Source organism: Odocoileus virginianus, chromosome 33, assembly GCF_023699985.2.
Source record: "Odocoileus virginianus isolate 20LAN1187 ecotype Illinois chromosome 33, Ovbor_1.2, whole genome shotgun sequence".
Lineage (NCBI taxonomy): Eukaryota > Metazoa > Chordata > Mammalia > Artiodactyla > Cervidae > Odocoileus > Odocoileus virginianus.
Genome location: NC_069706.1, coordinates 29,704,871 through 29,726,555, shown reverse-complemented (window position 1 = coordinate 29,726,555; position 21,685 = coordinate 29,704,871). Strand labels below are relative to the sequence as shown.

Below are 21,685 nucleotides of genomic sequence, written 5' to 3'. Positions count from 1 at the left end.
ACATGTGGAACATCTTAGGTGGTGGTGTCATTTTTTTTTTTTCTTTTTGGTGGGATAATGCAACAGAGAATTCTTTCTTAGGGGAAACAGTAATTTAATTGGATGCCAAGGAAGGGAAAAGATGTTTCAGGCATTTCTCGTATTGTCATGTGTAACCACTTACTTAATTTATAATGCCTAGAGTAATGTGTGCTTATGTAGCACCATTGTCAAAAGATTACAAAGGGCATTTACAACCGTTTATTCTCAGAACAGCCCTCTGAAGCAAGAAGATTGTTTGTGCACATTCTGCTGAGGTGTGAAAGCTGCAGAGAGCGCGGCACTGCCAGCGACTGTTCTTTAATTGAGGTGTGCATGGAGCCTGGATTTATTGTGGGTAAATTAGACCAGTGGAGAGAGGAAATGTCTTCGACGTTTTTTGTTTAGAGACTTCCCTGGCAGTCCAGTGGTTGAGTGGACCCCTTCCACTTTGGGGATCCTTGGTTTGATCCCTGGTTGGGGAGCTAGATCCCATATGCCACAAGGCAGGACCAAAAAGATAATGTTTTCGGGGACAGCTATGCTCTGTTGTGGTAAATAAGTTACAGATGTTTTCTGTAGTCTTTAAGCGATGGTGAGACTTTGTTTATTCCTAACAGTACCAGACAGTTGAAGTTAGAGGAAGTTTATATGTATGATGATCATAATGAATATTTGTTGACTACTTACTGTAGTCCAGGCACTGTTAATTGTCATAACTCTGAGGCCGTTGCTCTTATTATCTGCATTTTACCGATGAGGAAGCCGAGGCGCTAAGATGTGTAGTAATCTCCCTGAAGTAATGTAGCCTCGTAGCCTAAGCTCTTAGTCACATTTGCTTTAAGCTGTATAAAGTATGAACTATTTCGTTTTGTTTTGTATGTTTTACAACAGCCTTTTGAGAAAGGGAGAGGGAAAAGTAGTGTATGTGAAGCTAATGGGGCAACGTGGTGAGTGTAGTCTGAACTGAAAATCTGGAGGTGGCTGTTTTATGTTCTTCCACTATTCCAAGCAAGACAGTTTACTTCTGGGCCTTGAGATCTATAAAATGAGAAGATGACATTCTGTCCCGTGGACTCATCCAATGTTAGAGTTTGGAGGGAAATTTGAATCTATACAACTCTTTGAGTCTCTGCAATTCTCGCGTGGTTTGGACTCAGATTTATACCTGAGTCTTGGGCCCACCAATTACAGATGTGTCAGTTTACCTAATTCACCTGAATGTGTCTTATCTGTAACATAGCATTCTAGTTCTGCCTCGGCTCAGGTAATGTAGTAATATTGTAAGGTAATAATATACCTAAAACTCAGTCTACAGTAGGCAAGTGGATTCTTTTAACTGATAACAAAACCAGGGGTCATACAGGAAGCTGGCCTGGGCTAGATCTACACCCTCTTGATTCCTCTGGGTCCTTATTCTATCTGGCATACATGCCATGTTTTGCTGGGAATGAGGAAAAGGTTATCATAATGAGATGTGCCCTGACTTAATAGAAACTACAGTGTTGATTCTTTCTCTGGACTCCTCAGGTTGTCATCTGTATGAAATGTAGGATTTTGTTGTTTTCATGATGTATAGCCGTGAATAGCAGACGGTGAGCAACGTGAGAGCAGGGGGCCTGCTGTCTGCAGTTTATACCGTGCAGGGGGCTGGGTTACCTGGCACTGGAACAGGGTCTAGCATCATTTATCATGCGAATGAATGAATGATCTCACTGAGGTGTGGAAAATAAAAATGAGAAGGGGAATACGATTTTAAAAATCTCACCTCTGTGGGAAAGAGGAAATTGAGACACCTGATTGGGCAGGTTAAGCCTAGTCCCTTAATCACTAGGTCTTACAAATTGGGCATAATTTATATCCTTGAAGGTATTGCAGGGCAGTGCCCTTCTGTTAAGGCCTTTTTTTTTTTTTTTTTTTTAATGGTGGAACAACATTTTATTCAGGTCAAGAGTTTCTTCTAAATTAGAGCATATTCATTCTTATTTTGTGGTTTGGGTCTGTGGAGTCGAAACTTGTCAGGAAGGGTTAGCAAAGCCGTGCTTCTAGTGATGTGGAGATCTCACTGGCAGCCGTGCTAAACCTCTCGCTGTAAACCAGCCTCGAGTCGTCGTCTGGTTGTGAATCATAGCATGACCTTTCAGGGAAAACAAACAAACAAACCACCAAACATACTAATCAGATTTTTTGTTTTTAGTATCAGGACCGTAAACTCTGACACTTAACAGTCTGTCAGGCCCGCTTGGAGCAGTTAGATAACTTCCTTTCTATATTTCTGTTTGTGCAACACAAAGATGTGTATATCCTTCTTTAACAGCATATTAAAAAAAAAATTAAAGCTTTTCTTCCACTGAGTTAAGGTACATCTATGGGTTTACTAATCAGGGGACTCTCTACAAATGCAGATCGCCGACTGTCACTGAAGACACACTGAATCTGAACCTCTCAGAGGGCGGAGGGACCCAGCAGCACCCTGATTGTATGGTTGATCAGATTTGGAAATGACTAACAGAGCTGCCATGTAGTTTCCATCCATCCATCTATTCTTATCCACCTATCCATGTCTTGAGTATATGAGAATTCGTTGCTCTTGGGACAATGGTTATCTTAGAAATGGGCATAGAAACCAGCATTAGAACATAATCTCTGCCCCATGGGGTTCACAGTCTGGTTTAAAAGTTTTTACCTTTGAGTTGAGCTTTAAAGGATTCACAAATGTCCCAAAAGTCATGGGCAGAAGATTTTGTGTACACGTGTTTTTCTAGCTTTCATCAGATTCTCTAAGGGGTCAATGACCCATAAAAGGTTAAGAACCGAGGTCTAGCGCTCATACAGCTCTTCTGAAAACAGTGGCAGAGGGCAGTGTTTCTGTCGCCACCTACAATGTTTTTGACCTTTTTGAGAGGCAGTAGCAGTTTCTGAATTGCACCTGTTTTCTGCCCCATTTAAAATATTTAAAAAGAAGAGAATATAGTGTAACACCTGCGTCTCGGTCAGAAGTGATGTAGAAAGGAACCATTTGGTGAATTGCCTCAAATTTAATGTCAAGTTGCTGCTTACAGAAAAAATAGCCCAGTGGTCAGTCTGGTGGAAGAACCTTTTAAACCAGGATAACACAGGCAAGGTCCACTCCAGTTTCCTTACAGTATGTAATTAGCTGAATTACAGTGACAATTTTCACCCCATGGGTATACATAAAGACTAATTGTCTTATTTTTGTTACGTTCAGTCCCCGGCATGTCCATTGAATTGCTTAATTCTAAAATAACATTACCAGCTGTACTTCTGGCTCATCCTTCCTTAGGTCCTAAAATCTCCAAGTAACACTGTTCATCACAGGACAGAATTAGATATTAGAGAGGTCTGTCTTGAACTGCTACAGAAGTTTTACTTAGCAAAATAGTAGAACCCATTCTATGTAATATTCTTATCCCTAAGGATAATTTTGCAACTCCATTTTAATTAAAGTCTTCTCTTCCCTTTTTGTGACTTCATGTGTTTCTTTGGAGAACAGAAATTCTTCAAATTTTGGAGCTCTGGTGATGCTGCATTTTACAGCTGGATAGCTTTGGAAGAAGAGGGCAGTCAATGGAATTAAATGTTATCAATTGATAAAATTCCTTGTCCGTTTATTTGGATATTGTTCTTTTGGGGGCTTGGAGGGAGTTAGAGGCTTATTTCATTGTCATTGGAGTCTTACAAAGTCTTTTAATGCTGTTTAAATGTCTGTACTACTTATTTTGAACTTGTGTGTATATTACCTTGCATTATTCATTATTCTTTTTAATATGCTGACTATTTTATCTAAGTAGATTTTAATTTACTGGATGATGATTATATGTTTTAGGTCTTTATAGTCTTGCCATCATGTAGCACGCTGAGTCATAATAGACTCTCAGTAAATAAATATTTGATTAATTGGGTGTTTATTACCTTTGAGTCTTGAGTTCCCCAGAGACCAGAAAATGGACTAAATCTGGAGTTAGAACTTGATACATGCTTTGAAAGGTTGGAATGTAAAAGCAAATTGTCAGATCTGTCCTTAGGCTCATCCCATATTCTCTTATTATTTTTTATGTTCACATATAGATGAATCAGTTCATATTCTGTAGTACTTTAAAATCTTACATATACAGAATTCCACAGTTAGAGAATTTTGTGCTAGAGCCACAACACGTAATTTTCCTTTAAATATTAAAGGAAATGAAACTTTACAGAGGTCTTTTATTAGTTACTGCTTTTTAAATAGAAAGGAGATCTCACTACAGACATGATCACTAAAAGATACCTGCTAATCTAATAGATATCACACTTGTGTGCTAAGTCATTCAGTGTCCAACTCTTTGCAACCACTGTAGACTGTGGCCCACCAGGCTCCTCTGTCCATGGGACTTTCCAGGCAAGAATACTGGAGTGGGTTGCCTTTCCCTTTTCCAGGGGATCTTTCCGATCCAGAGATTGAACCTGTGTCTCATTATGTCTCCTGCATTGGTAGGCGGATTCTTGACCACTAGTGCCACTTGGAAATCTCATCACCCTTAACTTGTCCTAATCAAATACAATCTTATCAAACCAAAGCTCTGTTTGGGTGGAGGGATTATTGAAGGCTTTGAATGAATGAATGAATGAATGAATGAGTGTCATCAGTTATCTGGAAAATCAGGGTTTGTAGATTTGAGGGAGATTCGACTAAGAAGGGGTTGATTGCAGACCATACTATATGAGAAGAGGATCTGGGAACGTTTCTCTTCTAGAAGAAATGGCTCAGGGTGATACATGGTGGCTGCCTTAAAGTTGTTTCAGAGCAGATTTCAGGAAGAGGGGTTTAGATCCAAGTGGTTCCATTGTAGGAACATTTTGACATTCTGTATGAATAGAGTAAATTTCCAGTAATGCTTTCTGGAGTCTTTGAGTTCAGTTGTTGAAGGCATTCAAACTGACTCAGTTGTCACCTGGATTATCAGAGTGGGGTTTAGCACCAGGAATTAGTGACCTTTGAGGTCTCCCCATCCCAGAGATACTGTTTATTAAATGATTTTCTAGCTAGAGTGTTCTGAGTAAATCTAGCTATGGTTCAAAGTCCAGATCTGCTCCCTGTAGATTCTTTTTAAAGAGCTTGGTCTTGGATGCTGTTTACTTAGTGTTTAATCTCAGGACCATCATATGTATTGAACTGGAACAATACCAAGTTTATCCAGTCCTCCTGGGTCTCTTCTTATAGTAGTCTGAGCTCTTAAAGGTGAGGCCATTTAAAAGTATCATCTTGGCATTTTTCTTATTGCCTCTGTGTTTGCAAATCAAAATGTGAATTAAGTTCAGTCATTTGCAATATACCAGTTTTCATTTCAAGTCACTTAAGTGACATCTTTAAGAAAGATGGTCATGCTTTACTTACCTTAGGTCTACCTTATTTCTTTTCTTAAAGAAAAAAAAAAGCTCCAGTTATGAGACTGAAAAAGTATTTTGTGATGGCTAAAAATATGCTTGAGAGTAGTAACATGGTCTCTAGTTAAGCACAATTAGACCTGGATTGGTGAGGTATCATTACAGTAAGTAGATATTTTGTTAAAAAAATTTTTTCTTCCTTTGGGTAAAAAAAAAAAAAAGCAGGGTGGGGGGATGTGCAGGTGGGGTCAGTCTTACCAGGAAAGCTGAAATGAATTCTTCAGCCTTGCAGTACCAGAGGGCACTGTGGATTAATGTTCTGGCCCTAATTCAGCATCCCATCTCTTCAGACACTTGGCTCTGATTCTTTCGTCTCAGAACTGAAGTCTTAAGGATTAAGAGGAGAGAGAATGGAAATGCATCATTTTCTCTGCCAAAGGAGGTACTTAAACTGGGAGAGGAGGAGGGGGATGTTAACAAATCAAGCCTTGGCAAGGAAATCTGTCATGAATCAGCAATGACTTGAAAAGCCTCTGTCGCTGTGTTTTACAAAACTAAACATTTGCCACTACCAACGTTTGTCTCTTGCTTACCTTCAGGATCGGCTTCAGGTTGCTCTATGGAGGGAATGAATTCCTTTTTTTTTTTTTTTTTGCCCATTTTGACAACATTAGGTAATTAATTTACAACTAACTCAATTAGACTCTGGCCCATAGAGTTTGTGCGTGGCCTTTTAAAGAGCCTTTGTTTTGACGCTAATTGAACTGGTTGTGGCAGAGACAGCCAAACAATTTACATTTATCTTTGGCAGGACTCAAGAGCTCTCTCTTGGTACGGACAGCTGCACATTCTGTTTCTTCTACGAAGTGTGGTACTTATGTGCTTTATCTTAAATTTCTAGTGAAGAGACCTTTGCAAATGACAGAAGCCACATATATTATTGTAGACAAGTTGAAAGATTTAGAGGGGTACACAGGAAAGAAAGATCACACAAAATTTTATTGCCATGAAGAGAACCATTCATAACCTGGTATTTGTCTTTCTGTACTTTTCCCCCTTATAAGAAGAATGCATGCATCTGTATATATACGTTTTTTATATGTTCTAATTTTACAAATACGTAACCACACCATACAGATGGAACTGTGATCCACTTTTTTCCTACTTAATAAGTTGGAAATATTTTGTCAGTTCATAAAATATTCTATAGTATTTTAAATTGCTGCATGGTATTCCATTATGTGGATGTACCAAAATATATTCAACCAGTCTGTTGTTATATGCTCATTTCAGGTTTTTGATATTATAATCAGCACTGTGATATATATTCTTGTTACTGAATCTTTAAGTTCTTAATTATTATGCAGCAGATAAATTCCTTGATACTGAATTACTTGGACAGGGGCATACATATTTTAAAATTTTCTGATGTGTATTGCCGAATTGTAATTTTTGAAGGTTGTACCATTTTCCACATTCACTTGCACTATCTGAGAGCTTCATTGTGCTTATTCTTGGTATTCAAGAGAACAGTATTGAAAGTATTGACTTGGTGTGGGTTAAATCCTGATCAGTGATTTTGCTGTTGCTCATTAAATTTTTGTCAGCCATATCAATCTTATGTTCCCAGTATTAGGTGAAAGAAGCCAGCTTCCCTCATATAGTAGAAGAGGGTTTTGCTTACTTTAATAATGCTGTGTTATTTTGTTTTGAAAAGGTATGAAGAAGTAAGTAGCTACTTCATTTAGACAGAATTGTTTTTCCTCAGGGAAGATTCTGAAACAGTATTTTTCATATGAATAAAGACCAACCTAAAGAAATTGACTACAATCAAAATAAGAAGTAGATAGCTTTGCTTAGTATATGAGGAAATATTAATACCTTCTTGAAGTGGCAAAGACATTGGATGTGTTGCCTGTCTAACCGGAGTCTCGAGGAGCAGGATAAACTCTGGCGTCTCCATCCAGCGTAGCCTTGGAGAAGCCATCACAACACACTGTCTAAATGTCTGTCTTTCTTTTTTTTAAACTTTTTAGCAGTGTCCTGCAGCATGTAGGATCTTCGTTCCCTGACCAGGGTTGGAACTTGCACTCACCAAATTGTAAGCTCAGAGTCTTAACCACTGGATTGCCAGGGAAGTCCCTAAATTTCTGTGAAGAGTAACTACTGCTTTGTTCTGCAGTCTCCTTACTTGTATAAACTGCTAGGCGAGAATTCACCACAGTTGATGTTGAATTTTCTGTGTTAACGATACCTGAATGTTGGACATGCAGTCAGACAAGTAGCAGGTACTCATTGTTCACTGGATGAATAAATGAATAAATATTCAGAAGAGTTGAAATTAAAGAATAAGATCTTTCAGATCATCTGGAACTGCCCCCACTCCCCTCCCCAGTTTTACAGCAGAGGAAACTGAGGCTTAGAAAGATAAAGTGACATCTTGCTCAAGAGCAAGTTAATGATGCAAGCAGAAGTTGGAATTCTCTTATCAGTGTATTGCCCAGATTCTTACAGTGCTAGTAGGATTGTGCATTTTGCCCAGGATGGTACTCTGTATGACTTGTGTTTAAAATCAATAGTAAAATCCCATTTCCTATATTGTACAGCTTCCCCAACTCTTTTTCTTCACTAGTGAGGTCAGCCTCCATTTTTGTGTTGAAATTCAGCACACCCTTAGCTCACGTTTCTTTCTTCTTTTCTCTCTTTCTTTAATATTCTCACTTCTCCAATTTCATTCTTAGTAGACGTTTTAATTTACTCCTGGCAGTATTGCCATCTGGATGTCAAAATGCATTGAGTTGACCTCTTATCTGGAGAACCAGTGAAGGTCTCGCCTGCCCCAGAGGGATTTAACTAGGAACTGAAGCAGGTAAAACAAGGCCCAGGTGCTGCCAGTCTGCCAGCCTGTACTTGATTCCTGGCTGGGGTGCACATGTACACATGGTTTACTGTTAGAAAGCAGCTTCTGAGTACAGTTTCTTTTTGAAAATTTTCACTTTTCCAGTGCAACATACTGTCTGCAGCTGAAGTTGATTTCAGAGTAAGTCGGAACTAAATAAGAGTTAGAGAGACGGTTGTTTTTTTTTAAACCTTTCTCCACTTTAATTTTTTCGCCTCTAACTTTAGCCTTCTCCCTTCTTAGTGAATTATTATAGAGTTTTATTAAAATTATAAGTTCTAGAAATTACACACCATGGTATTTAGACCAGCATGGGATACTGTACTCTTAGGTTCAATAATATTTCAGAGAACATCTCTTTATTACATATTAAATGATAGAGAAGTATAATAAAATGTACCTTGAGAGTACTTATCTAATTTATGTCCTGTAATGTTCAGTACTTGATGCAAATGTAGCAGATCTCAACTCAGAAAGGAACAAAACTGGTTCTAGCCCAAGAGAAAGATTGGCAGGTTCCTTGTTGATGGCAGAAGTTCAGCAGTCTTAGAATTTGAAACCTCGAGGGATCTTTATAATATCTCATCCAACTTTTAGTTTTACGTATGGAGAGAGAATTAGCCATGGTCCAGGGCCATTCAGCAGGTAAGAGAGAGAGCTGGGGCCTGAACCTAGGACTGAAGGCCCACTCTGCTGTGTTTCAGTTTCTGATCATAGTTGAAGCATTTAGTCTAATCTTGCTTTAAAAGAGCACACTTTTTGATGTTTCAGACATAAAATCTGTTGTGATGCCTATGGGCACCCAAAGTCTGACCCTGTTGTTGATTTTTCTTGGTTGCCTAGGTCATTCTGCGCTTTTCTGAGGGTGGACTTGGGTGTGACTAGAATGAAAGATGTGTTGAGACAGAGCTTAGAGATCTGTCTCTGATGAAATGACTTCTTATTTTTCTAAGAAGGCAGTGAAAAGACAGTATAGGGACTGTTATTTCATTAAACTGTTGACTGTGGATGAAGCGAAACCCATGTGGTAGGTGGTCACAGCCCTTGGCAGTTGCATTGCTGACTTTGCCCCCTCTTGCAGTTTTAGATATCTGGGAGCTTGTGCTTCTTAATCTTCACCTATATTCCTATATTCACTGTATGGTCCTGGTCAAGCGCCTCCCCTCTCCAGCCTTATTTTCCTCTTAGGAGATTGAAGGGGGCTAAGACAGTTGATTTCTAAAGCACCTTTCAAGAATTGAATAGTTATTCTGAAAATGATTATCTTTGTAGAAGTTTATCCACGTGATCAAATAACCAAACATGTATTTCTCACAGTCTGCTTTCTTACTGTTTTGATTTGTTTTCATGAGAATTTGGAAAATGTCTACAGACTTTACTGTGATTAAGCTGCTAGCAATTATTTACAGAACACCCACCAAGTGATCGAGGGCTACAAAAGAAATAGTGTCCAGCCTCAAGGAGACCACAGAGATTTCTTTATCTTCCAAGCTGGGGATGAAGGGCATTCTTCTCTTCCAGTGGATTTAAGCTCCATGAGTGCAGGGCCTTTGTCTGTCTTTTATAGTGCAGGGCTCAGCAAATATTGGTTGCATGAATTAAACAGTGAATCCACTTGTCAGTCTTGCTTCTGTTTACCGAAGATGTCCCACTGAGATTTTTTGTTTTCTTCAACCTGTAAGTGCTGTTAACATGAGTAAATTTCCCAGGAAATATTCTCTACCCTCCATAGAAGAATGAGACCAAGATGCTCTGAGGCTAAGTGAAAAAAAAAAAAAACCCGTGAATGCTGCATTCCACTTTACTCTCAGCATATTGAAAACATTGAGATGTCTGTCTTAAAATAACTTTGTTCAACCTAACATTTCCCAAACTGATTTGAACTCAAGAGTCCTATCCATTCCACTCATCCATGGAAGAGTGGTTAACATCTTGCAGAATTTTGACCTGTGAAAGAGATAGTTTGGTATAGAGAGTAGTAATGGGAAATATAACAGAAGCAGCAACATTAGTAAAGAACAGACATCTTGCAGAATTTTGACCTGTGAAAGAGATAGTTTGGTATAGAGAGTAGTAATGGGAAATATAACAGAAGCAGCAACATTAGTAAAGAACAGTTAATCCAGTGTATGACAGAGTATATATGTTAAGAAAGAACAGTTAATTCAGTGTATGACAGAGTATATATGTTAAGCACTGCTTCCGGCAGTCCTGTGTGATAGCGTGGTAGACTTGTAGTGTGTTTTTTTTTTTTCTTTTTAAAAATGACTGTGCTTCATTGGAGATTTAAGGTTTGGTGGTAGATTAAAAGAAGTTTCAAGGATCTAATAACTAGTTTATAGTTATGGAAGTTGAATGGTGTCAATGAAGTTGAATGAAGTTAACTTAGGTCAAGGGCTGTGCTGTCACGTACGGCAGGGAAATAATGATGAAAGGAGTCTGCGTCTGCTTCTGTAGGAGCTGGCTGTCCAGTGGAGGAAACAGACTTGTAAACAGATTATAGGAATAACGTGCTATAGGACACGTTGTAATGAACAGAAATAGGACAGAGGAGGGAATGGTGTTTTCCCCCTCCAGTTTAGAACAGGGTTGCTGTTCATACCATAAGCCAAAACCAAACTAACTGAAATCCCCTAGATCTCCCAGACAAAGTTCTCACACATCAAGACTCAAATGACTAGGCTGCTTTGTGCTTTTCTTGATCCAGCTTAATTGTATTGTCCGTGGTCCCATCAGCCTTGTTTACACCTCTGTCACAGGTCTTATCACAGTTGTGTGTGAATGACTTCAGGGCACAGCAGGGTCATCTTTGTCCCTGATCTCCAGGGCCTTGCATGCACAGCATTTATCTCCTAATGCCCACAGTGCATATTGGCTGTTTTGTTTAGACTTGGGATAAGGCATTGGGGCTTGCTCACTTTTAAGTAAATTCAGGAAATAAATTTTATATGAAACATAGACTGGGAACATAGTAGTATTGTTGAGAGTATGACTCCTTCTCATAGCACTTTTTCCCCCCTCAATGTCTACATGTGACTGAAATTTCAAGAATTCAGTAACATTTTTGTAGGAACTCAGTAATTCCACACATGAAGTGTTTTTATTTCATGGGAGTGTGTTGTAGTCATTTTTGTAGGACTTTTCTTACATCCTGTACTTCATCTGAAATATTTTAGGCTAAGTTCAGCTTGATATTCTATTTCCTGCTAGTGGTTATGTTTGAGGCCTAAGGTCAAGGTGTTGACTGATGACATTTCTCTTTAAAGTGTTTGTATCCCTCTGCAGTTTGGGGGTAGGGTGACTCCCAGTATGGTGCAATGGAAATGATTGGATGGAAGTCAGTCTGCTATGGTTTTGAAGTTCACTTTCTTTGTAACCCTGGGCAGGTTCCAATAACTGAGGAGATTCGACCATAATAGCACAGTCCCTTTTAATACTGATGTTCTGTGATTCTCCAGGGAGGATTCGTTTCCAAGGAAGAGTTAAAAATGGGTAAATTTTTAGGTTAAAAGGCTTTGATGTTTTTTTGTCCCTTAGCCCATATAGGAGCAATAAGACTGCTTATCATGGAGTAAAACTGAATTACCTAGAATTCTCAAAGGCGGCAGTTCTGATCCTATTTTTTGTTTTAAGGGGAAGAAAAAAATGACAGTAAAACAAGCTTGTCTGTATCCATGAATCAGGAAAAATTCATCCCATTTTCCTACATATACAGTATACATAACCACATTCAGTGACGTGCTGCAGAGTCTTAACTGAAAATGAAATTGGTTCCGTTTTTCATCCTAAATCTAGGAAGGACTATAGTTGATAGATGCATTTTGAGTACTTTCATCCAGAGTTAAGCAGTTGCCTTGGGTGAAAAGGTCTTATGTATAAGAAGTTGACTCCCAGCTTTATGATAAAGATACTGGGTATTCTTGGATATGTCACTGCATCTTTCTGAATTTCAGTGTCCTCAGTGGTTAGATTTGATATCATTCTGATTACCAACAGCTCTGTGATTAGACAATTCTAGGCATTGATTTTAGGCTCCTTCCTGTTCATTTCCTTCTAAGATAACAGTAGTGCCATCTCCTCCCCCACATAATACCAGACAATTGTTGACTTGTGAGGGAGAGGGATCTTTTAAAACACTTCAAATGGTATATGCAGTGTTAGTTACCTATTGTTATATTGCAGTATTAGCAGTATTACCATAAACTTAAATTTATTTCATGGCTTAAAATAATGCATGTTTATTATTAATCTCACAGTTTCTGTGGGTCAGGATTGTGGGCACAGCTTAGCTGAGTCCTTTGCAAAGATGCAGTGAGGATGCTGCCCAGGGCTGGAGTCTCATCTGGTACTCACCTGGGGAAGGATCCACTATCACGTTCCCTCAGGTTGTTGGTGGAATTCATCTCCTCGCAGATGGAGGACTGAGGACGTTATTTATTTCCTTGTTGGTCTGGGGCTCTCTCTGCTCCTGGAGGCTGCCCACAGCTCTTGTCATGTGAGGTTCACCCAACAAGGCTGGTTGCTTCCTCATGGCTAACAGGAGAGGGAACAGGACGGATACTACCATCTTTTGTAATGTCATCACTTAATCATGTACCTCTGTCATCTTTGCTGTATTGTACAGGTTAGAAGCAAGTCACAGGGCCCTCTCCTACTTAAGGAGAGAGGCTCGTGTGTGGGCGTGGATATAGGAGGATCATGGGACCACCTTGAAGGGTCTTGCAACCCACATATGAAAGACAGAAGCCATATTTAAACATTTTTATTCTGCTTTCTTGTGGATATTTGCTTAAACATCTTATGCTATAGTAGAGTCTCAAAAAACATTGATTAAGACTTCTGTTCAGTTAAAGTTTTGGGCCCACTGTTTTGTTTTGCTTTGTTTTTGTTTTTTTTAGCTTGTCCTTGTTTTTTTGTGTCCACATATATTGGTGAAGGTAAACTTTGAGGCTTCTTCAGTCTTCTCTCTTCCTGCCCAGCACTGTGCCTGCAGATGTTAGGTGCTAAAGTGTTTGTTGAAGGATGAGAGAAGCATTGAATTAATTTGAAGAAGATATCTGAATTGTTCTTCCTTCTCTGTATTCATATGTTGAAGCCTTAACACCCAATGGGTTGATGTTTGGAGATGGGGCCTTAGGAAGGCCTTAGGTGAGATTGTGAGTGAGGCCCTTATGATGGGATTATTGCCCTAATAAAAAGAGGCAGAGAGCTTGCTTGCTGGCTCTGTTCAACATGTAAGAACATACGGAGAAAGTGGCTGTCTGTTGGCCAGGAGGAGAGCTCTCACCAGAAACTAACCATGCTGGCACCTTGATCTTAGACTTCCAGCCTCTAAAACTGTGGGAAGATAAATGTCTATTGTTTAAGTCTATACGATTTCCTTATGGCAGCCCAAGCTGACCTACACTACCCTCTGTTCTCAGTGTAGTAAGAGGTAAATGTCCAAGTACAAAGATTGCAGGGTGGCAGTGACCTCCTGGTAGCTGGTGAGCCAGGGAGAGTAGTGTTTAATTGCAGCTGTTGCCATTCTTTACTGAGTTTTAGTCACAACTGCCTGTAGAGACCCCTAGACTTTTTTTCACCCTGGGTAAAATGATGATCTAAAACATACTGCCTTTGGTTTTTCAGTGCTGGACTGCCAAACAATGAAAACAAAATTTTGGCTCTTGAAAAGTTTTAATGGTGGGAACTTACATGGTAGATTCTTAATTTCTTCTTCTGGAGTCTTTAAAAAAAATTCATTTACTTACGTATGTTATTTTTGGCTACACTGGGTCTTCGTTGCTGTGCATGAGCTTCCTCTAGTGCAGTGAGCGGGGGCTACTCTCCAGTCGCGCTGCTTGGGCTTCTCATTGCAGTGGCTTTTCTTGTTGTGCAGCATGGGCTCTATGCGCTTCAGTAGTTGTGGTTGCCCTGCGGCATGTGGAATCTGCCCAGATCAGGAATCAAACTGGTGTCCCTTGCATTGCACGGTGGTGTATTCTTAACCATTGGACCACCAGGGAAGCCCCTGGAGTCTTAACTTAAAAAAAATTAGTTTGTTTATTCATGGGTTCATTCATCCCTGGAAACGCAAAGGGCTCAGTGTCCTTTCCCCAGTTTTCTACCTTTCTGACTCTGGTTAACTTGCCTTGTCTCTCTAGGGTCTCCCTTGTAAAATTGGGATATTCACATCCATCTAAAAAGAATGAAATAATTAGGTAAAGCTCCAAGCATGTAATAGGCCCTCACTGAATGACAATTTGACTAACCATGGAGGAATGATTAACATGTTACATTTATTTATTGTTTCATTCATCATACCAGCAATGGCATGGTATAATACACGAGAGAGCTCAGTGAGAAAGAGAATTGGGGTGGGAAAGGAACCAGGAAAACCTCAGCATCTTCCTTCTGCTTGAAAACAGGTCTTGAATTCTTAAGCAGGGAATTTTGGGGATATTTTAAAGCTATGTAACACTTGTTTTTAATAATTGTAGCCAAATTATCAAGCAGTGAGAGGGATTTTTTTTTTTTTTTGACATGGCACTTAGTCGTATCAGAAGGACACACAAGTGATTTAGAGGGAAGATCTTAGAATTTGAAAAGTCTACCTATTTCATTAGGAGGCACAGGGCATCATGTGGTGACATGCAGTCCCATGGAAAAGAACCAACAGGAGTCATACATCTTATCTTTTATACAGACTCAACATTTTCAGTAATTCTGTTGAAACAAACTCTAAAAGAAATGTTAACCTGTGAAACCCATGGGTCAGCCTGACCACACTCCCCCCGGCCCCCCGCCCAAGGCTTGCTGCATCTCTCTGCACTGAAGAGATTGAATAGCTGCATTAGGAGACAGGTGTCAGACTCCCTCATTGTTCAAAATTCAGTTCTGAGTTAAAGGTTGTTTTTTTTTGGGGGGGTAGGGGTGGTACTGGGGGAAGGGAGGAGTGGAAAAGAGACTTACAGCCTGGGGCTCCTGCTATTGGCTTAGGGGATTTAGGACCTGTAAGAACAAGCTGAGGTCTCCCAATGGCAACACATAAATAGCAATGACCCTTAATTGAAAGGGAGGAGACCCAAGTGAACCAGAGGCCAGGACTTTACAGTGATGATTAGTGGCCTGGGGGTGTCAGCTGAAATGGTCTGGATTTTTTTTTTAATTCTAACTCTTGCCCATCCCCCATTGATAAAACTAAGGAAGGTGTGATGAGGATGGTACCTGGGTGGACTGGAATTTCAGAGAGGAAGGGCCCCCAAACCTTTTTGAAACTAGTGTATAACAACCTGACTGCTACCTGCAGTTTGCCAATTACCCAATTATGACAAATTTGCACATTAAAAAAAAAAAGTGGGCTGCTACTATTCTTCCTTATACAAGGATTTTAGTCACTGTACATCTTGTGTCTTTAAATAATGTATTAGGAACATTTTCAAGTCTGTAAGTGCTTTTTTAATGAGAGTGTGAAGATTTTAATGGGACTAGATTGCTTTTCATGACATTTCAGAGTGACTTAATTGTAACAATGTTGAGAGGCTGTATTTTAAAGTTTGCTAAGTATGTCTGCTGTGGATTATAGTCAGACACTTATAAGGACGGACGGATCGATAGTGGAAGCAGATAGATTTTTCCTCACTACTTTCCTCCAGATATTTGCTCTTTGGAAATATGGTCACAAGAAGAAAGGTACAGGTCAGGGCTCTCTTTAATGTTTTAATTTTAAGTGGGAACAGAGGCCAGTACCTGAGACTGGTGGGGATAGTTTGAGACCAGATCTTTACAACTTACTTGGGCAATGATGCTTGCTGGACAGCATTTATTTCTTTTTACAGAGCCAAACACCAGAATATCTTTGTTCATACTTGGTTGTTAGTGCCTGAACTCTCTTCTTAGCTTAAAAAAGTACCTGTCTTGTGTCTTGTTTTTTTCAGATATTTTAGTGTTTCTTAAATATTACTACCAAATAACTGTACTTTTTAAAGGATAATTTCAGACTCTTTGCGAAACTTAATTTTTTTCTTTACAACATTGACAGGTCTTTACAACATTCATTCTGAATTGAGTATTACAGTTCAGAGGTCTTTTCCTGCATAAATGCTCTTAGGATTCTAGAACCTGTGGCAGACTTCTCAAAATTAGATCAGATGGTCAGACACTTTGAGCCCTACTTTTAGAAGGGGTTTGTATTAGTTTCCTAGGACTGTGATTGCCTAACAAAGTACTATTTTATTTTTGAAAATTTGCTTAGTAGTTTTGGCTGCCCTGAGACTTTGTTGCTGTGGCAGGCTTTCTCTAGTGGCGAGCAGAGGTTTCTCTGCTCTCTAGTTGCACTGTGCAGGCTTCTCGTTCCAGTGGCTCCCCTTGGGTAGTGTGGGCTCTGGGGTGCTCAGGCCTCTGTCGTTGCAGCTTGTAGTCTAAGTAAGGGCAGCTCAGTACTTGTGGTGCGTGGTCTTAGTTGCCCCGCGGCGTGTGGAGTCTTCACGGATGGATCAGGATCAAACTTGTGTCCTTGCATCCGTGGGCAGATTCTCAATTGTTCTACCACCAGGGAAGTGCAAAATACTGCTTTAAAAACTTAATGCAACAAAAGTGTATTCTTCCACCGTGCTGGAGGCATGAAGTCTGAGATCACGGAGTCATCAGGGCCACGCTCCCTCTGAAACCTGTTGGGGACATCCTTGCTTGCCCTTCCTAGCTTCCGTGGTTTGTCGGCAGTCTTTGGAGTTCCTTGGTTTGCAGCTGCTCCACTATGGTCTCTGCCTTCCTCATCACATCGTGTTTTCCCTGTGTATCTCTGTCTTTCTTTAAGGACACCAGGCATATTGGATTAGGGGCCCACCCTATTCCATTATGACCTAATCTTAACTAATTACATCTGCAATGAACCTATTTCCAAATATGGTCACATTCTGAGGTACTGAGAGTTAGAATTTCAACATACCTTTTTTTTCAGGGGATAACAATTCAACCCATAACATGGTTATACTCCCAAAAGCACCTAGGAGATTCTGATGGAGGCTACACAGGTTTGCATAGCATGGTTCCTGGCCTGCTGGCACAGACAGAGTTCGCTAGGAGCTTTAAAGCAATTATACATATATATTTGTTTCTCTGTGTGTGTGTTTATGTATATGGTTTAAAGAAGAAAAATAAGCTCTCAAATCATGTAATCACCACCCAGCATAAAAAATAAAACTTTATACTTTTGAAGTACTTGGAAAGCCTCAGATGTTTGTTTAAAATGCAGATTCTCCTCTGAGGGGTGAGGTCAGAGACATTCTGAGCAATATGAGTATTAGAATTCAGTAACTTTTTTTTAAACCACAAGGTGTGTTTTAAGTTCTAGAAAATTTAACTTTGGAGTGGGATGGGTTTTGTTTTTTAATATTACAGAATAGAAAAGCTGAACAAAAATTTAGTAATTTTTTTTTTCCCCCATAGTGTGGTGGGAATGTCATTACTACTTCTTCTGTTTGGCATGGTTTCCTGGGAAAAAAAATCTCGCCTATGATTTTCTGAATTAGTTCTGATCTGTGGTTTAGAGAGGTTTGTGAGAGGAAGGTGTGTATGTGTGAAGGTAAGAGTTCTATTATTGATTATGTGTCTCATATTCTTGTCCTTCTCCTGGGAATTCTGTGAAGATTAATATCTGCTAGATAATTTTAAGTTTGCAAAGTGAGTTAAGTTTCCTGGGGGAAGTGTTACATAAATGTAAATAAATTATGTAGCACCTGAATTTGGTTGTTCATCATTTTTTCAGTGTGTTTTAATTAAGAACTTAGCACTATATAAGTTGGATGGGTGGGGAAAGACCTTAATCACTCAAACATGGTTAAATGTAGGTAGGAGCAGCGTTTAGACTGGAACCCAAGAAGGAACAAATGAACAGGACTTCTTCTGGGTATCCATCATTGCTGAGTCGAGCTGTGGGTTAATGTCTTCTCCCATGGTTCTGTTAGAACCATGGCCCCCACAACTCCCCTTTTAAAGTTGGTTTACATCCTTTCAGATTCTGTAGACCTTTCTAATTTTCTGGAGTGAGCTGGAAACCTTTTTTCTTTTTTAAAACCCCTTTTTCCCCTCTAGTTTTATGGAGTGAGCTGGAAACTTTTTTTTCTTTTTTAAAAGAAAGAGAGTGTTTCACTCTGTAAGCTACCCAGGGAGCAAGGAGGCAACCGTGTTGACTTCTGGTGCTTGCTGCCCATACGGCTCAAACAGCTGGCTTCCAAACTGCCACCTTCTGCCTGTCACGTGGAACTTTATCTCTCAGTAGGGGACAGCTTCCCAGGACCACCGAAGAGTGGAGAGAGGAAATAGTTGCCCACACCCTGCGGTCCAGTTATGCCTCCTTGGTTGGCTGTGTTGTTAGAGTCTCATCTGATGTTTATTTTCTTGCCTTGTTCCTCTGTGAACAAAGAGTCACCTCATTATCCTCTTTCCCATGGCTGACCCCAAACTTGTAACCTTTTTCATTCATTCACCATGTCTACTGAGCGTCTGCTTGATGCTGTGAGTAGTAAGTCTTGTGAATTACGCAGAGTTCTTGATGCTGTGGAGCTGCCTAGTCGATGACACAGACATTAAAACAAGTCAAAACCAATAGCCAAATAGCTGTAATAGATGAGGGGTAAAAAGGACAATTGCAGGCTCTTAAAATATACAAGGGACCCTAGCCTCTCTGTGGTGTTCTAAAGAGTGACATTTCAGCAAAATCTAGAATGATCACTGGGAATTAGCAGGGAAGAAGGAAGAACAGCGGAACATTGTCTTCTAAGAAGTACAAGGTGGAATCGTTTTTTTCTGTTCCTTCCTGTCTACTCTTTTCAGTCCCCACATAATCTCTTGTCATGGCATGATTTCAGCCATCCAAGTGGGCTGGTAACTTTGCTACACTTGATGGTTGGAGGTCAAGAGCTAGAGGAAGGGGCTGGTAGTTAAAACTGAACATGAATTAGACAACAAGAGGTGGTGTAGTAGTCTTGTTTTACTGGTATGGTTAACCCATTAAATTTCTTGGCATACTGTTTCTCTTAAGTTGTGCTCTGGTGACCTTTTTGGAAGCCCATGTTATCCTGCCAACCCTTGTATGTCTGGGATGGGTTAAGGGGTTGGGAAGAAGGTACACATGCCAAAGGAAGTCCTTCTTGGCACTCTTTCTTTCTGTAAGAGGTAACAAAGTTGTAATATATCTTTTTAGGTATCATTTCTCAAACTTCTGACATCAGAATCACCAGGAAGCCTGTTAAAATACACATTTTTCATAGACTTTCCCCCCCAGACCTACTGACTTAGAATCTTAGCAGTAGGACTCCTGGCTGTCCTCAGGCAGTCTGTTGAGAGCCTCTGGGTTATTCTGAGTTTAAAGATGAGGACTTTCATCGTTTCAGCCCCACTGGGCCCCTGCTTGATGACCCACCATTTCTCATCATGAGTATCAGTTACATAATTTGAAGGGCCCAGTGCAGGGTGAATGTGCAGAACTCCTTATTAAAAAATTATTAACAAGTTAAAGAGGGCCACAGCAGAGCATTAAGCCAAGTGTGGCGTCCTCCTGAGCGCAGGGCCCCGGAAGAGCGCGCAGGCTGTAAGCTCGTGAGCCGGCCCTGCACACCACTTCCGTTTGCCTTCTTAGAGTGAACTGTTTATGGCTCCCCCTGCACTGAGCTGTTCTTTGCCTTTGTCCCTCAGGTCTCCCTGAATGAAACGCTATTTTTCACCTCCTCTTTCTCACCTGGGCTCACCTCAGTTTTCTCATGAACTTATTAGAGTCCTCTGCAAGTTCACTGCAAGATGATGTCCTTTGAGGACTTGCTGCTCTGCATCCTTGAATCCCCTGCCATTAGCTGAGGCTCTGCCGCTGCTTCCTCATCAATTTGCTGAATAAAATACTTTAACCTCAATACTTTTCTTAAAACTTAATTAGGTTACAGACCACTGGGAATGCAGATCTAGTTCAGAGGGAGGTGCTGGAGGCAGTGTTATGTGAGGAGCCAGGGCTGCCTGGGCATGACTAGTGTCAGTGCGAGGACGTCTCTGGCAGGTTGTGCGTCGTTCGTGGTCGACATCTTTGGTGGCTGTTATTTTCCCTCTGATAGGTGGGGTTTCCTCTCTGGATCTCTCACTGACCTTTGAGTTCTTGAAAATGACAGCTTTTCCGAAGCCATTTCAGTTCAAATGTGCTGTTGGTAGAGCGTGAGGAAAAGTTTCTTGTGGTAGAAACATGACTGTTTTGCTCAAACATGACTGTTTGAAACTAGACATGCCTGGATTGTTTGAGGTACTGTGTTCTGGAGAGTTCCCCAAAGCTGGAGGCGCTTGGTAAGTGAGGTGGCTCTGCAGTCAGAGATCAGTCCCTGCTGCTGCGCTTAGCAGGACTGGCTGTTCCTGCCTTCACCAGAGCGAGGCGTTTGGGCCAGAGGTCTGGGAAACCTCTTCCTCTCAAAGATGGACTAGCAACTGAAAGTTTGGAGAAATTAGAGAGCATGTTCAAGGTTGATTCAGATATTTGGTGCCTGAGCTGGCACTGGAATCCGTGATTCCTGTTCCTCTCGAGGCCTCGGTAAATATTTGTTCAAAGATTGTTTTATTCTTCCTTTGAAGATTATCATCTGGCCTTGACCTGATGCAGTTAATGGAATGAAATATGTACTTCTCTTTTGAAATTGTTTCAAGGAGTTAAAGTGAACAGATTGTCTGAAACAGTGCTGTCCGATTGAAATATGAGTCACACATGTAATTTAAAAGTCTTTAGTAGCCACATTAAAAAGTAAAAAGACATGAATTTAACTTTAATAACTTAACCCAATATATAAAAAATTTTTAGTCATTTTGATATGTATGCATGTATGTATATATTGATATGTTGTTGTTGTTGTTATTTAGTCACTAAATCCTGTCTGACTCTTTTGCCATCCCATGGACTGTGGCCCTGACAGGCTTCTCTGTCCATGGATTCTCCAGGCAAGAATACTAGAGTGGGTTGCCATGCCCTTCTGAAGGGGATCCTCAGTATCCTGCTTGGCAGGCAGATTCTTTACCACTGAGCAACTGGGAAGTCCGAATATTGATATATCCTATGTGTATCAGTGTAAGAATATTGAGATATCTATGTCTTTCTTCCCAGTGTAGCTACTGCACTGGACAGTGCAGGTCTAAAGTTACTAGCTGCTGCATTTAATTTTTATTTTCTCTGCTTTTTTAGGCTGCTTTAACCCATATTAGTTAGCCTGTGAGCTTATTACTGGTGTGATAAAATAGCTCAGGAAATGAGGGTCTGGGATATAAGCTAACTTATTAGTTAGCATGCCAGTTGTACTGGTCAATTGAACTCAGAATGCTCCAACATGGATTTGTTGTATACCTCTATCTTTGTGTTGGGGAGAGTGCTTGCGTTTTCTT

At 40.2% G+C, this 21,685-nt stretch overlaps 1 protein-coding gene across 5 annotated transcripts in view; it reads left to right on the top strand.

Moving 5' to 3' along the window:
* Positions 1–21,685, top strand: part of AUTS2 (activator of transcription and developmental regulator AUTS2) — a 1,185,004-nt gene that overhangs the window by 24,945 nt on the left and 1,138,374 nt on the right. The gene's annotated exons all lie outside the window — the stretch shown is intronic.